Genomic DNA, 14,272 nt, shown 5'->3' with positions numbered 1-14,272 from the left:
CTATTTTTTTTTTCATTTTATACCCTGAAAAATAAGTTGGTAGACATCTCAAAAAAATTATCTCCAAGTATGAGCTCTTAATTTTATTAGGAAAGTCCTCCGCCTCTCAGTTTCTCATTTTTTCCTTATTATTAGAAAGAAAAATTCATATTTAGGTATTTACTATTTGGAAAAAATATTTCGTCTCATATATTTATAGGAAATCGAATTCTCTACAAAAAAGTTCTCTTCAAATTTTTTGCTAAACCTTACCGTTAAAAGTAATTAAAGGTTGAAGTTTGATTATTTTCAGGCAGATTTCTTGTTTCTTATGAATTTTATAACTCATCGAAAAAAAATTATTATGATTTGCACACCTCATGGCATTACAGGAAATTTACTGCTCTACAAAAATGATGTCCAATAATTAGTCAATTAAATCAACCGTTGAAAAGATATTCATCGTCAAACTTCAATGTACCCTAATTTTAACAGTTTTTGATTAATAATTTGAACAATTTTAATCTAATTTATGAGTTTCGGGGAAATTCGTACAATCTTTAGGTTCTATGAACAGAGAAATTTTTTAAACTTTTTTCCAGTTTTTTTTTTAGTCCTAAGCATGTTTTGGTACAGTGGAACAAAAAAAATTAGTGCATTCATTCTGACTTAGATTCAGTGATTCATTTAATTTCGAGTAAATAACGTTTTTGTGATAAATTTAATATAAAAAGTATCGACCTAAACGAAAAAAAATATTTTCAATTTGTTATCAAAACGTTTTTTTTATTCAATTATCAACTGAGATATAATTTTTCTACATTTTTAACATAATCGTACATTTCTACTGTAAAAATTTTTCTTTATTACAGTTCGGGTATTTTTAGCGATGTTCTTTTATAACTTGCAATAAATATTGAAATTGTTCTTTATTTTTTGTCAAGTTTTAAGAAAGTTTTAAAATATACTCTGAACACGATCGGGATATCTGATTAAAAATGATAAAATTTATGAAAATTTTATAAGAATAATAAATTACAAATAAATTTTGAAACAGAGAACTTCTATAGTAGTTACTTTCACGACATAAACTCAAGTTTGTACGAATTTCCCCGAAACTCATAAATTAAATTGAAATTATTCGAATTATTATTATTATTTATTTTTTTTTTTATTTATAACGCATTATCAATCGAAAACTGTTAAAATTAGTGTACATCGAAGTTCGACGATGAATATCTTTTAAACGGTTGATTTAATCGACTAATTATAAGAGACCGTTTTTGTAGAGCAGTGAATTTCTTATAAAGCCATGAGGTGCGCGAATCATAGTAATTTTTCTTTGACGAGTTATAAAATTCATAAGAAAAAAGAAATCTGCCTGAAAATAATCAAACTTCAACCTTTAATTACTTTGAACGGTGAGGTTTACCAAAAAATTTGAAGACCTTTTTTGTAGAGAATTCGATTTTCTATGAACGTATGAGACGAAATATTTTTTCCAAATAGTAAATAGCGAGACATGGATTTTTTCTCTCTAATAATAAGGAAAAAATAAAAAACTGAGAGGCGGAGGACTTTCCTATTAAAATTAAGAGCTCATACTTGGAGAGAATTTTTTTGAGGTGTCTACCGACTTATTTTTTAGGGTATAAAATGAAAAAAAAAAATAGTCGATTTTTTTGGCCCACCCTAAGATTTATGGTAAAAACTGCTAAGTCACGACTTAAACCAGCAACTTGATCATTGATCATCATTATTGTTGTATAAACCAAAAATTATGAAAAAAAAATCATTAAAAATCCTACTTCTTTCCCTAGACAAGCATTAATTTTCAATTAAAATAAACATTATGGATATTGCTTCCTTCAAAAACCATGCCGTAAAGTGATATAATTTTTAACGAGCCAACTAAATATCATTTTTAAATACCATAATTAAATTATTTATCACGCAAATACGCGTGGCATAGAAATTGTGAAAACTAATATTTACAACGGTATTTTCACTTGTATTACTTTGTTATGCAATCTATGTCCACCCAAATACTTACATGAACCCTTAAACGACTCAAGTCTCTGAATTTTCGTATTTGTTATACGGTGACATTTTGAACCTAGTGTGAAAAAATGACAACGAGTTTTCAAAATTTATCTTTGAATAAATTCTAACTTCTATAAAGGAAACTTAACCTTGATTGTATGCTATATTAATTAACAAATTAATCAAAACTGTAAAAAATTTAATAACAGGCTGGGGTCAAAATGGCACTCGGTGACCTTAAGGGTTTAAATTACATTGTTAGAGTACCAATACAATAAAACTATTAAGCAGCCAAATAAAAATATTAATGAATATATCCATATATATATATATATATATATATATATATATATATATATATATATATATATATATATATATATATATATATATATATATATATATATATATATATATATATATATATATATATATATATATATATATATATATATATATATATATATATATATATATTTAGTGGTTAAGGTAATATTAAATATAATAAATAAATTATTTAAACCAACTAATTATGTTAAATAAATGTTTTTATTTAACGAACGAGTTTAACACAGTAAAATTGAGAATACAATAGAAATGCTTAGATGCGTGTATGCAGTTCAGCGGTATAACTTATTCTGTCTTTACGAATGAGGTAAAGACGGAAAACAGAAAAATCGATGTTCGGTGTAGATTACCGAAATTGATCGATCGCTTATCATTGTAGCAACGCTACATGTATATAGCAGCTTTGTAATCCAAGAAGTATTCAATATTTCCAAACGAATACCTGTGTGTACAAAACCAGTTAAACTTTAACCTTGGGCACAAAGCTTAGAGCATCACATACAATCCGCACCTTTATATGTCACCTCGCCTTGTACCATCATCTTTACAATAATGATACTTACTCACTCACTTAGTCACTTACGTACGTATTTAACTTATTTCACTGTTAACAAATTTCTTTTTCTACAGATTTTACTAGCATGAGTTAACTCTTAACTCTTGACTCTCACCTGCTGGACTAGTTAAAAGAGTGAGGAGAACGACCTACTGCAGTTAATTCGTTATCGCTGAGAAAAACCTGGAGCGACCAGTTCTTGTCGATTAGTGGGTAAACATTGAAGCGCTCTGAGGTCGTGCGAACCTGATGCCAGTCGACCGGCAGACCAGCTTCGTCGTTGCACATTCTCACCTACATCTCTCTTTTCCTCTTGCTTACTCGTTGCCCGTTTCTTAGCTGTCATTGTAAAAATGTTTCTGTGGTTGTGAGGTCAAAAACCCTTGTCTCGTAATCATCTACACCAAGATGCATTCTATATACCATACACCAGTCTTCATTCCACACGAGTAAATTTTTGTTACAATTTATTCCATTTGATGAGAGCATCCGCTTTACTCTCTCAAACATTTCACCATCTTAGCACGAGCGTTGACGTTCAAATCCACTAACCGTAACGCATTTACTGTCATGATGCCATAATTTTATGAGTATACATTTAATGACTGTTTTGCTTCTTATTTTAACTATTTTTTTATACCTCGTATCACGAACACACGGAAAGCAATGAAGCTCAACATAAACGAAAAAATACTGTCGTATTATCAATTTCTATTAGATCTTTTTAAAAAATCATAAATTATGATAATTTTCATGAAAAATTGATAGAAAGTAATAGATACGCAAACAAATTATAGATTAGCATAATGGTTTTTGAAGTCTTTGATTTTTAATAACTAACAAATATAAAATATGCTACGCTGTGAAAGTAATATCAAAATAAATCTCGAAATTTTATAAATTGGGAGTAAAGTTTTGATAAATGATTGCTATTTTTCAATGATGAATTTATAATTTTTTTATAATTTTATGTCAAAAATTAAAGTCAGCATAAAAATGTTTATTTTAAACAGTATTAAATTCGACATAAATTCGTTATATTTTAAACTTCTTTGTAAATTTTTTTCTACAAAAGAATGGTTTTTTTATTTTGTATTATATAAATTTTATAATTTTTGATCACACAACAATTCATTAGAACTAAAAATAATAATTACCACTATAGAATAGCAAAATTTACAGATTTTGTCGTGATACTTATATTTACCTCAATTTTTATTATAGAAGAGTAACATCGGTCAAATTTTTTAAAATTAAATTTGGTTATATATCCGTAATTTGGTAGATTCCATGAATAGAAAATCACAGAGGCAGTAAAAATTATGAATAAAAATATTTTGAATTTCCCACTAAGAAAATTTAGTTTTCAAAATTCAGGAAGTTATTGCTTTTACTCCAATTTTCAAAAGCTGAGTTTTCATCAAATGTTGACGTTTGGAGATCGTAGGATGCTATTCTGAAATGTTCAAAGAGAAGCCTGTGTGTGTTGAGTGTGTGAATGTAAACCCCCATATCTTTATAATAATTTAACTGATCTAAAATGTTCGTAGGGCACTCGACAGAGTTCGTTCAAACTCAGATTTCAGGTACATTTCAGATCATTTAACCGAAAAGATCCTGAGGTATTTGAGGAAAAGATAAAAAAAAACATTTTTTACTTTCGGTTCTTTGAATATTTCGGAAATCTAATCAGCTCCAAAACTTTATAATAGCTTTTGATTGAATCGGATAATCCGTTCGAGAGATATCCGCGACGAAATAATTTTAAAAATCGTTTTTTTTTTTTTTTTTTTTTTCGAGTATTGTAGAAACTTTCAAATCAATCGATTTCAAAACCTAATCGGCTCTCAAACTTGATTAAAGCTTTCGATTTCCGCCAGAAACCTCTTCTCTCTAAAAACGAATTAGTGAACATCACGTGACAATCACTATTTGGCAGTGAATATTCACTTTTTGCTGGTGAAAAGTATACCACTGTTTAAATTAGTGACATACTTTTCACTAGTAAACAGTGAATAGTCACAATTTTCACTGTTTCAAATTTCAGAGAGTCAATCGGATAATCCGTACGAGAGATATTATCGGGAAAGAATGAAAAAAAATCTGGAAACTACTCGAAAGAAAATTCCACCAAAAATTACAATGTTAACATCGTAAAAAGAATAAAATAATAATTACAATTCAAAAACTATATTTAATCTTATACACAGAAAAAACAGATATCTTGAGTCAAGAAAATGTTTTTGAAGACAAACGTTTTCGAGAACCAAGTCAAGATTTTCTTGAGCCAAGAGAATTCGTCTTGGTTGGAGAAGATTTCTACTTTATCTGAGAAAATTTAGGTCCCCAAAAAAATTTTCTTGAATCAAGAATATTTACCTTCAGTCGAGAATTTTTTTTTTTTGTGTGTATATCTTTCTATTTACTTTTGAATAAAATAAATATTACAGTGCTGCCTCTTTCATACTACGATAGAAGTTATAAAAATTACGACGTTACATCGTAATTTCTAAATAGTAACTGAGTCCTCCGTAAAAGGCGTTCTCGTAACTTACACGGAAAAAAGTTCCAGTTAAATTTACGATACAAACATCGTAATTTGTCCTATTTGTCACGGCTGATACGATCGACTCGTATCCTTACAAGTCGTTAAAAATCTTTTCTTTTTGAAAATTTTAAATGTATTGTACACGAGAAAACAATTTTTCTCAAGAACTATGGCGACATAGACAGAAAACAGCAAAGACACAGGCGGTAACACAAGTGCGTTTCCGGGTAGACCTTCAAATTTTTTTTAGATATAATAATTAACGGGGTAAAATCAGTAGGATAGATCGCATAAGAGAATATCCGTCCATCTAGTACGTGAGAACTTAAGATCTCTTGCATTTGGACCTTTTTTTTTATGACGCCCGACTTACTGACGCCAGTAATCGTACGGGACAAATATACCTCCCAAAGCGTTTACAACGCTTTACAATTAAAAATCGTACAGGTCCAAGTAGAAAAGTACTAATGGAACATACGTACCAGAGTTTCTCTTATTCTTTAGATTTCATCATTTTACTTAACGTACTTTTAAAATTTATGTATCCGTTCCCATTTAAGAATCTAAGCATAGGAGCAGTAATCTTTCTTTGATTTTCTTCTTAAAACTATAGACCACCCAACTCATGTGCACCTGCATGTGATTCTTGGAAATTAGAGAAATCTAATGGAAACTACCAAAATTTATGGTTTCCTCGGCGGCAGAGTGGTGCCAGGTCATCGGCCTACTTAGTAGTCGAAATCTATTTCCCAGGGATCACACGTGTGCATGGGCCTAGAACTTTCGAGTGGGTCCGAGTCTTTCGTATGGGAAACAAGTTACCACCACTTTTCATAGGTGAAGACCATATAAAAAGATCATGGACTTTAGCTCATCAGTTCTTTTGGGAATCAAACTCTGAACCATACTGAACTCCGGACACTTGACGGTGTTCGTGGCTAGAGGAATAATATCCCGATTGAGCATTCGGTCACGTGAGCCCAGATCATTGGATCGGTCCTTGATCGTCGTAAGCACTCGTATAATCGGCATATTATTTTCTACTAGCTTCAGAAGCATAATCAACGCGATATTAGTGTATAGCATCCGATCACGTGAGCCCAGATCGTACGATTGGTCCTTGATCGTTGTAAGTCATGAACTAATATCAACCGTTTAGCACCGGTACAGCATTGATTATCTTCATCTTATTTTTAATTCATTCAATTTCATTTTTATTTCTACCACAAAACGTGAAGAATCAAAGAATATTTTACCGCGAGAAAAGCGAAGATTTCAAAGAATTATTTTACCGCGAAAACGCGAAGATTTTAAAAGAATTATTTTACCGCGAAAACGCGAAGATTTTAAAAGAATTATTTTACCGCGAAAACGCGAAGAATTTGAAAATACTGAATTATATTTTATCGTGAAAATACGCAAAGATTTTACAAACAAATTTACATTTTTATTTACTAAGAAGATTTTGAAACGCATAAATAATTAAAACAAACCGAATAAATCAATAAATTAGAATCACATTATTTAACCGCGAGAACGCGCTGTGTAAAAGTGTCCTGTGTTACTGCTGATAGTCTTGACACCTCACCTAAACCTGTTTAGGGTAAGTTTTAACCATTGTAATCATTATTTGATATTTTTATTATTTTATATATTTTAAACCCGATTATAAAACATATGCATGACACACTTTATTTACATTGACTATTTTAAATATTTGTAACCCTTTTGTATTTTGAGTATATTTGATCCTAAATAAATAATTACTCGTGAACATAAACATTTAAAAACATTATTTCTCAGACAATTTTACTTTAGCAATAAGATACTAGCTTCACGAGGCTTTTCGGCAGCCCACCTTCCTTTATCCCTTATTTTCTACCTGTTTAGCCGTTCAGACAGATATCCAACAGTAGGGGGTACACAATCTTACGTTTACCGCTCGACGTTTGATTGTGAAATTTAAATAAGTCACACTCATAGATTGGAAATTGTTTTGAGTTTTATCAACATTGTCTTCAACAATATTGTGTAGGCGCGAGTTGAATATAAAGTAGGATAAATCGAGCATTTGGTCACGTGAGCCCAGGTCATAAGATCGGTCCTTGACCATTGTAAGTACCCTTTTATTTCATACTTTTATACGAAATTCGTACCTACGCCCATCACGATCTCCAATTGTGACATATTTATAACAGAGGTACTACCTTGATTGTCTTTTTCAGGGCACCACTGAAAGTATTAACAGTCTTCCAGAACCGGGTCTTAATCGTTCAGGGTTGTTGTAAATTCAATTTGTGAGAGAAGGATGAGGAAGGATAATTTAAAATTAATGAATATTTTATTTGAAATAACAATTTTATTCTTTATTCGTCAATTACCTTTGACATAATTATTTAATACCTAATAAAACTATTTGAGTCAACTACCACTGACTATTTCACACACACGCGACTATTCTTAACCTAATCTCAACGCGGTCAACGAAACCATCTACGTGGCTAAAATTTAACACTATTTTACGTGGTCACCTTGACCCTCTACGTGATAAAACCTTATAATTAATCCACGCGGTCTTATTAAATTATTACCAAAATCCATAGTTACACTTTTTACACTCACACGCCCTTTTAACAATATAAAATTCCATTTTACCTATCTCCTGGTTTAAAATTAATATCTTTCTAATCATTTACCAAATTTTAAAATCACTAATCAATATAATTGATTATTTTTAACCACCAACATTTTCTTTATCTAATCAATTCATAAACTTGTTTAAGCCGACTTTGACCGATTTGTTTTTTTTTATTCTTACGCATTAATATTTCATCACTGACTCTATTTCCTAATATTCAAAACACGAACATCATATCTCCGTGGTTTACTTCATGACATTTTCATTATTAATTAATTCCTTAATTCAATTGATTTAAATTCTTCGTTGTATTTAGTTGTAATTAATTTATTCTAATCTTAATACTTAATTATATATGACTAGATCGGAGACTAGGTTCGAATAAATTTTTTTTACAGGTGGTTTCCACTACTGCCTAGAAAATTCTAGAAGATGACTCAATTACTATTTAAAAATTACGATGTTACGTTGTAATTTTTATAAATTTCATCGTATTATTACAGAGGTAGCACTGTTATATTAATTTTATTCAAAACCAAATAGAAAAATAAATATAGGAATAAACATAGTTTTTGAATTGTAATTATTATGTTATTATTAATTTTCCGCTAAGAAAATTGGAAATTTTCAAAAATTCGGGAAGTTATTGGTTTTGGTCCGATTTTCGAAAATCGAATTTCTAAGAGATCTTGACGTTTTGAGGTTCTAGGAAGCTATTCTGACTAATTTCAAGATGATGTCCGAGTGTATGTATGTCCGTACGTACGTATATAAATATCTGTATCTTTCGATTCCGAAATCTGATCAGCTTTAGAACTCAATAAAATGCGTCGATTGCCACTTTAATCGTCTCAATTGGTCAATTCGTTTGAAAGATATCGTTGGAGAAAAAAGGGTCACCGTCGCAATGTCGTTGAATTGAGATGAAATGACCTACATGTAATTTTCTTTTTCTATATACCTCGGCTAAAAGTACGTACGTTCGGCTTCGGGTTCACGGCAGAAAATCTAACATTCGTGCCGTGCTGGGATTACTCGCGCGCCATCTATAACAGCAGGCCGAAAGAATGCAGTAGCGGGACGAAAGTTTTTTTGCGCCCACTGGCGCAACTGTTACCGGTTTTACGTATACTACCGTCATTTTGACAAGATTTTCTGACACTCTCACTCGTATTCATAATCTCAAAACTTGTTTACAATTAGTTCGAAATTCTATAAGTCTGTGTTTTTGAAAAAGTAAAATTTACTAAAGATTAATAACGACTAAAAAATTACTTTCAATAAATTTAATCATTTTTAAAAAATTAGAAATTATTTATGATACCGAAGTTAGCTGACGTCTAGTAATTCTTTTATTTTTTATTTAAACGATAAATTATAAAAATAAAAAATCATTTAAAAGTTGCGCCGATAGTTTTTTTAATTTTTTTCAAGTACATATTTTTATTTTTTATTTTTTTGTAATCGGTTTAAAAAAAAAATCCGAAAATTTTTAATTGACTGTTAACCCTAGGATCATAATTATTTCTTTTAAAAATGTGTAATGATGATTATTTTCATCGATGTATTTGATGCCTGCCTCCCGACCAGCAGCACTCGCTTCGCTCGTGCCGCAAATGTCGGGGCAGGCAATACCAGCTAAAACGTAAATTACGTAATTTATACATCTTTGATTTGTCAACGTACTTTCGTCCGGGTATAAAGAAAAATAGTATACACTACACGGACAGAAAGTTGAAGGGCCCTGAACTGTGCGTCTGATGTCCTCGGCTTCGCCTCGGGCATCATGACGCGCAGTGCAGGAATCTCCAACTTTCTGCCCTTGTAATGTAATCTACTATTTTTGTATTTTCCTTTTTCTCTCAAAGAGCTCGAAAATGTATTCACAACAATGTTTTCGAACTCAAAGAGCTCAAAAATAGCGGGAAGTTTTGGGGCTAACCCGCAGGGTCAACCGATAGACCGATTTTTTTTACCATGTTAACATTGTAATTTTTGCAATAATTTTTTATCCTAAAAGTCTTTGTTAAAATCAAGATGTTGAATAGTAATAAATGTAACCTGCATAGTAAATTTTAAAATTAGACATTTGAAAATTGATGCTAATGAAAGTCTAGTTTCCGATTACGTTGTTGACATCGTAAATTTTTGTGGAATTATCTTTCCGTGTGTGACCGTTTATTCAAATCGTTCATATTGATCTTAAAAACAACGTAGACTTGTCGACCCTTCTGTGGCTCATGGTTCAAGGCGTCGAATACTTTGCGCTCAAAAGGACTCTGGTTCGAATCCAACTTCTGGACGGTCATTGTTTGATTCTTTTATTTAAAATTTCTATTCAAATTTTACTACGATCACATCGTAATTTCTATTAAAGAGTTATGCCTTTGTATTATTTATCGGAAGTATTATTTCTTGAATAAAATTATGACTTCGAAGTTATAGTCTACAACTACAATAATCAATAGGACAAATTACGATGTTAGCATCGTAAATTTAACGGAAATCTTTCCCGTGTAGTTGACTCTGCAGGCCAGGCCTGAAACTTCACGTTGTTTTCGAATTCAAAGAGCTCAAAATATTATTGTCACTTGTGGTGTGATTGGTAGCGGTATTTGTTCAGATGATCGATTTTTATTTAGCGTCACTTATTTATCCATCGCATCCGGATTGCTCCGTTGAATTACGAGTGGTGTTCAGTACCAAGACTTACACAATGAAAAATACATACTTTTAAAACGAATATAACTATAAAATTCAAAACTAAAATATTTCTTTCGAAAAATTTATCTTTTTTACATCTGCCAACCAAATGTGCAGTTTTTTTTTCTTAGTTTCACACGCTCTCCAATTTTATGATTTTACAACTCTTTTACTCTCACGCTCACTAAAGCTACATAAACTTTCTTTTCGTAAAATTATTTATTTTTGAGTCCTCACATAAACCCTTTTTTTATATATACGTAAACATCTAAACCTTTATATTTTCTTTGTTTTCTTGTCCAACTTATTCGTCCTTCAAACCGTCATAAAATATTATTCATGACCGCAGCAACTAAAACGCTACGCGACTACCACTCTTACTTCGGTACCTAAGTCCCATGCTCGCTGACCCGTTGGGCCTTTCTCTCTAAAATGTCATCTCTCTATGACACCCTCTAAGACACCACCCTTTACGCCTACTCAAAGTTTTTAACCAATTGCAATTCTTCTAAATACTCCTCTTTACTCAAGTACAGACTTATACTTTATCCAAAAGAGGTACCTAAAGCTTACAGACAAACAGTCACCCTATCAGTTAGTTAGTTACAAATCAACCTTCATACGTGAACGTCTTGCTCCCCAAAATTATTAAATATCTAAAGCCACAACACTCTGTAGAATACATATGGGGCATTCCATACCAAATCGGCCACTTTTTGAGGTCACACCCTCCGATATTTCTGAAAAATTTATATGTTTTGGAGGCTGATAAAAAACGCTCTCATGAATTTTTTCAAATTTTTTTGACTACTCGTTTCCGAGATAACGATTTTTTTCAAAATGCGAGGTTTTTTTTTTGAAACGGTTATAACTTCGCGAAAAGTACACCAATCGGGTCGTTTTTTTTCAAAATCTTCGTTTTAGAATGTTCTTTCAAGAAAAAAACACGTTTTTGTTCTTAATCAATTCCTTCATTGTTTATTTTAAGTTTGAAGCAAAAAAAATGTTTTTTGGAAATGTATGCCCCCTCCGATTTTTTTGAAAAAATTCCCAAAAAAACTTGGATGAATTTAGAAAATTTTGAGATCAATCCGATCGTGGACAAACAATTCGTTCTATTTTTTTTTCTTGATTCGAAAAGAGTTTTTTTCCCTAAATATTGTTTTTTCACTTAATTTGACCAATGAACATTCTCAGATCGGTCTATTTAGATGCTATGATTTTTTTTTAAATACTGTGCCGTTCGGAGTATACTATTTTTGGAAGTTTTTCTACTCATTCAATAAATAAATTTTAAAAATCAACTAAGAACTACTTATGAGTTATCTTTATGACCTAGGAGAAGTGGTACGTGGCCTTATTGGGACGATAGCCAATAAGGAACAAATAATACCCAGGAAAGGATAGTAAATGAAATTGATCCGAATTTAAACCCCAAAGTAATAAACGAAGTTTATTTTTTTTGACGCTTAAACAATTTGTGAATTTCTAATTCAGTTGAATTTGAGTATTGTTTTACAAGTAAACTTCCATTGTCAATTTGTATTACACAATGAAGTTTTTGAGTTCCTTTTGTAATTGCTGTTCTATTAAACTTCATTTTGTGATACATTTCCAAAAAACATTTTTTTTGCTTCAAACTTAAAATAAACAATGAAGGAATTGATTAAGAATAAAAACGTGTTTTTTTCTTGAAAGAACATTCTAAAACGAAGATTTTGAAAAAAAAAAACGATCCGATTGGTGTACTTTTCGCGAAGTTATAACCGTTTCAAAAAAAAACCTCGTATTTTGAAAAAAATCGTTATCTCGGAAACGAGTAGTCAAAAAAATTTGAAAAAATTCATGAGAGCGTTTTTTATCAGCCTCCAAAACATATAAATTTTTCAAAAATATCGGAGGGGGTGACCTCAAAAAGTGGCCGATTTGGTATGGAATGCCCCATATATATCACCTATACAAGTCTCTTATTTTACAAGCTTCCTATACTCTCAGTATCTCTAAATATTCCTTGTGACCAGGATCGGGTATTCCCCGCCCTGTAGAAGAGCTAGTCACAAAACAGTTGATTTTATCAACTGAATCTAATCTTGGCTTCCTGGACAGGGGGTCACACCCTGGACTGGGAGTCTCGGTTGTAATACTTAATCAATTGAATAACATCTGTTATTAAAGCTCACAATAACGCACTTGGTCAACACAAAAACCGATGTTACGCGAATATCATCAAACACGTTGATCAGTTCTTGGCCAAGGCTTCGGTTTATTTAATTATTTAACAAAACTTGAGTTATTGTTCATGCATAATTGTTGATCGCGATTCAATCGTACTTTTATGGTAAATCGACACTGCTCAAAAACACAGCCATTACGTTTGACGTCCAAAACGAATCTCTCTTTTAATCCATGCGTGGGATCAATTGCTCAGTCAAAGTGCAAATTTTGATCATGGATGTCACTAAAATTTGCTTGACGGGCAACTTTTACTTATTTTAATCTTTGAATAATTTACAGTTAAACAGAAGCAAACGTTATGACGATATTTTGAACTTGGTGAAAATATAGTAATTAATCAGTTAAAAATACGTAATAGTATTCAATATAAATTTACGATGTGACGAGGCGCGTTTCTTTCCCAATCATACAAAAAAAAAAAAAAATTAATATTGGAAACAATGAATAAGAAATTATGAGGATAGATTAGGATAAATCAGGATGGATGAAGATGGGTGAGGATGATCATGAATTTTCCTATCCATTTTTACGATTTTTCTTCGTTTTGCGACGTTGGAAATCCCAAATTGCAAATCTCAAATTCGACTCCACCGTACATCTTACGGCATTAAATTAATTTAATCTCTACAGATTTGTTCGCGATACCGATTCTACGGATGATATTAACCTCCTCCAAGAGTAATACCCCAAGTTTCGGAGTCTCGCCCTAGATTGCACGAAGAAGGTAATTCACTTCTCCACGTACAAATTGGCCTAGATTTTTATCACTTAATTGCGACGGGGTATCTATACCCCTCTACACTTGTATAATAACAACGTAGCCAAAAATAGCAGAGCCAATATCTGGTCCTTCTATGTGTTTTGCAGTTAGATCTTGTAATACTCAGACCGAGAGCTGGATAGATTTATCGGTGCTGAGGAATCGGTTATAAGCACTCTAGTATAAGCAATCAACTCGGAGAAACTCAGGCGTCTCGGCGCCACCCAGTGGTGAACCTCGAACCACTCTCCCTTCTCTCGTGTGTATCCTCACTCCTAGTAGACTCTCTCTCTTTGCTACTCGTTCTAGCGCGCTCGTCACATTATTGATTTTTTACGTACTCGTTACACCCCCATTTTCTACAAAAGAAAAGGCCGCAGTAAAAAATGTATAGATATTTATTTATTAATTTTTTTTGTGTAGGCTTTTCGCTCCAATTAATGACTCACATATCCGGTTCCG

The 14,272-nt window shown here is 31.7% G+C and overlaps 1 long non-coding RNA gene across 1 annotated transcript; it reads right to left on the bottom strand.

Annotated features, from left to right (window-relative positions):
• Nucleotides 1-2,552: 2,552 nt before the first annotated feature.
• On the bottom strand, nt 2,553-3,132 carry LOC130675742 (uncharacterized). The gene is made up of 2 exons (XR_008991332.1): nt 2,882-3,132; nt 2,553-2,812 (listed from the first exon to the last, which is right to left on the bottom strand). It is a non-coding gene; the product is annotated as an uncharacterized LOC130675742 (long non-coding RNA).
• Between the last annotated feature and the right edge of the window lie 11,140 nt (nt 3,133-14,272).

The sequence above is a fragment of the Microplitis mediator genome, chromosome 1 (assembly GCF_029852145.1).
Source record: "Microplitis mediator isolate UGA2020A chromosome 1, iyMicMedi2.1, whole genome shotgun sequence".
Lineage (NCBI taxonomy): Eukaryota > Metazoa > Arthropoda > Insecta > Hymenoptera > Braconidae > Microplitis > Microplitis mediator.
The sequence above is the reverse complement of the archived record's forward strand: the minus strand, read 5'-3'. Positions and strand labels throughout refer to the sequence as shown.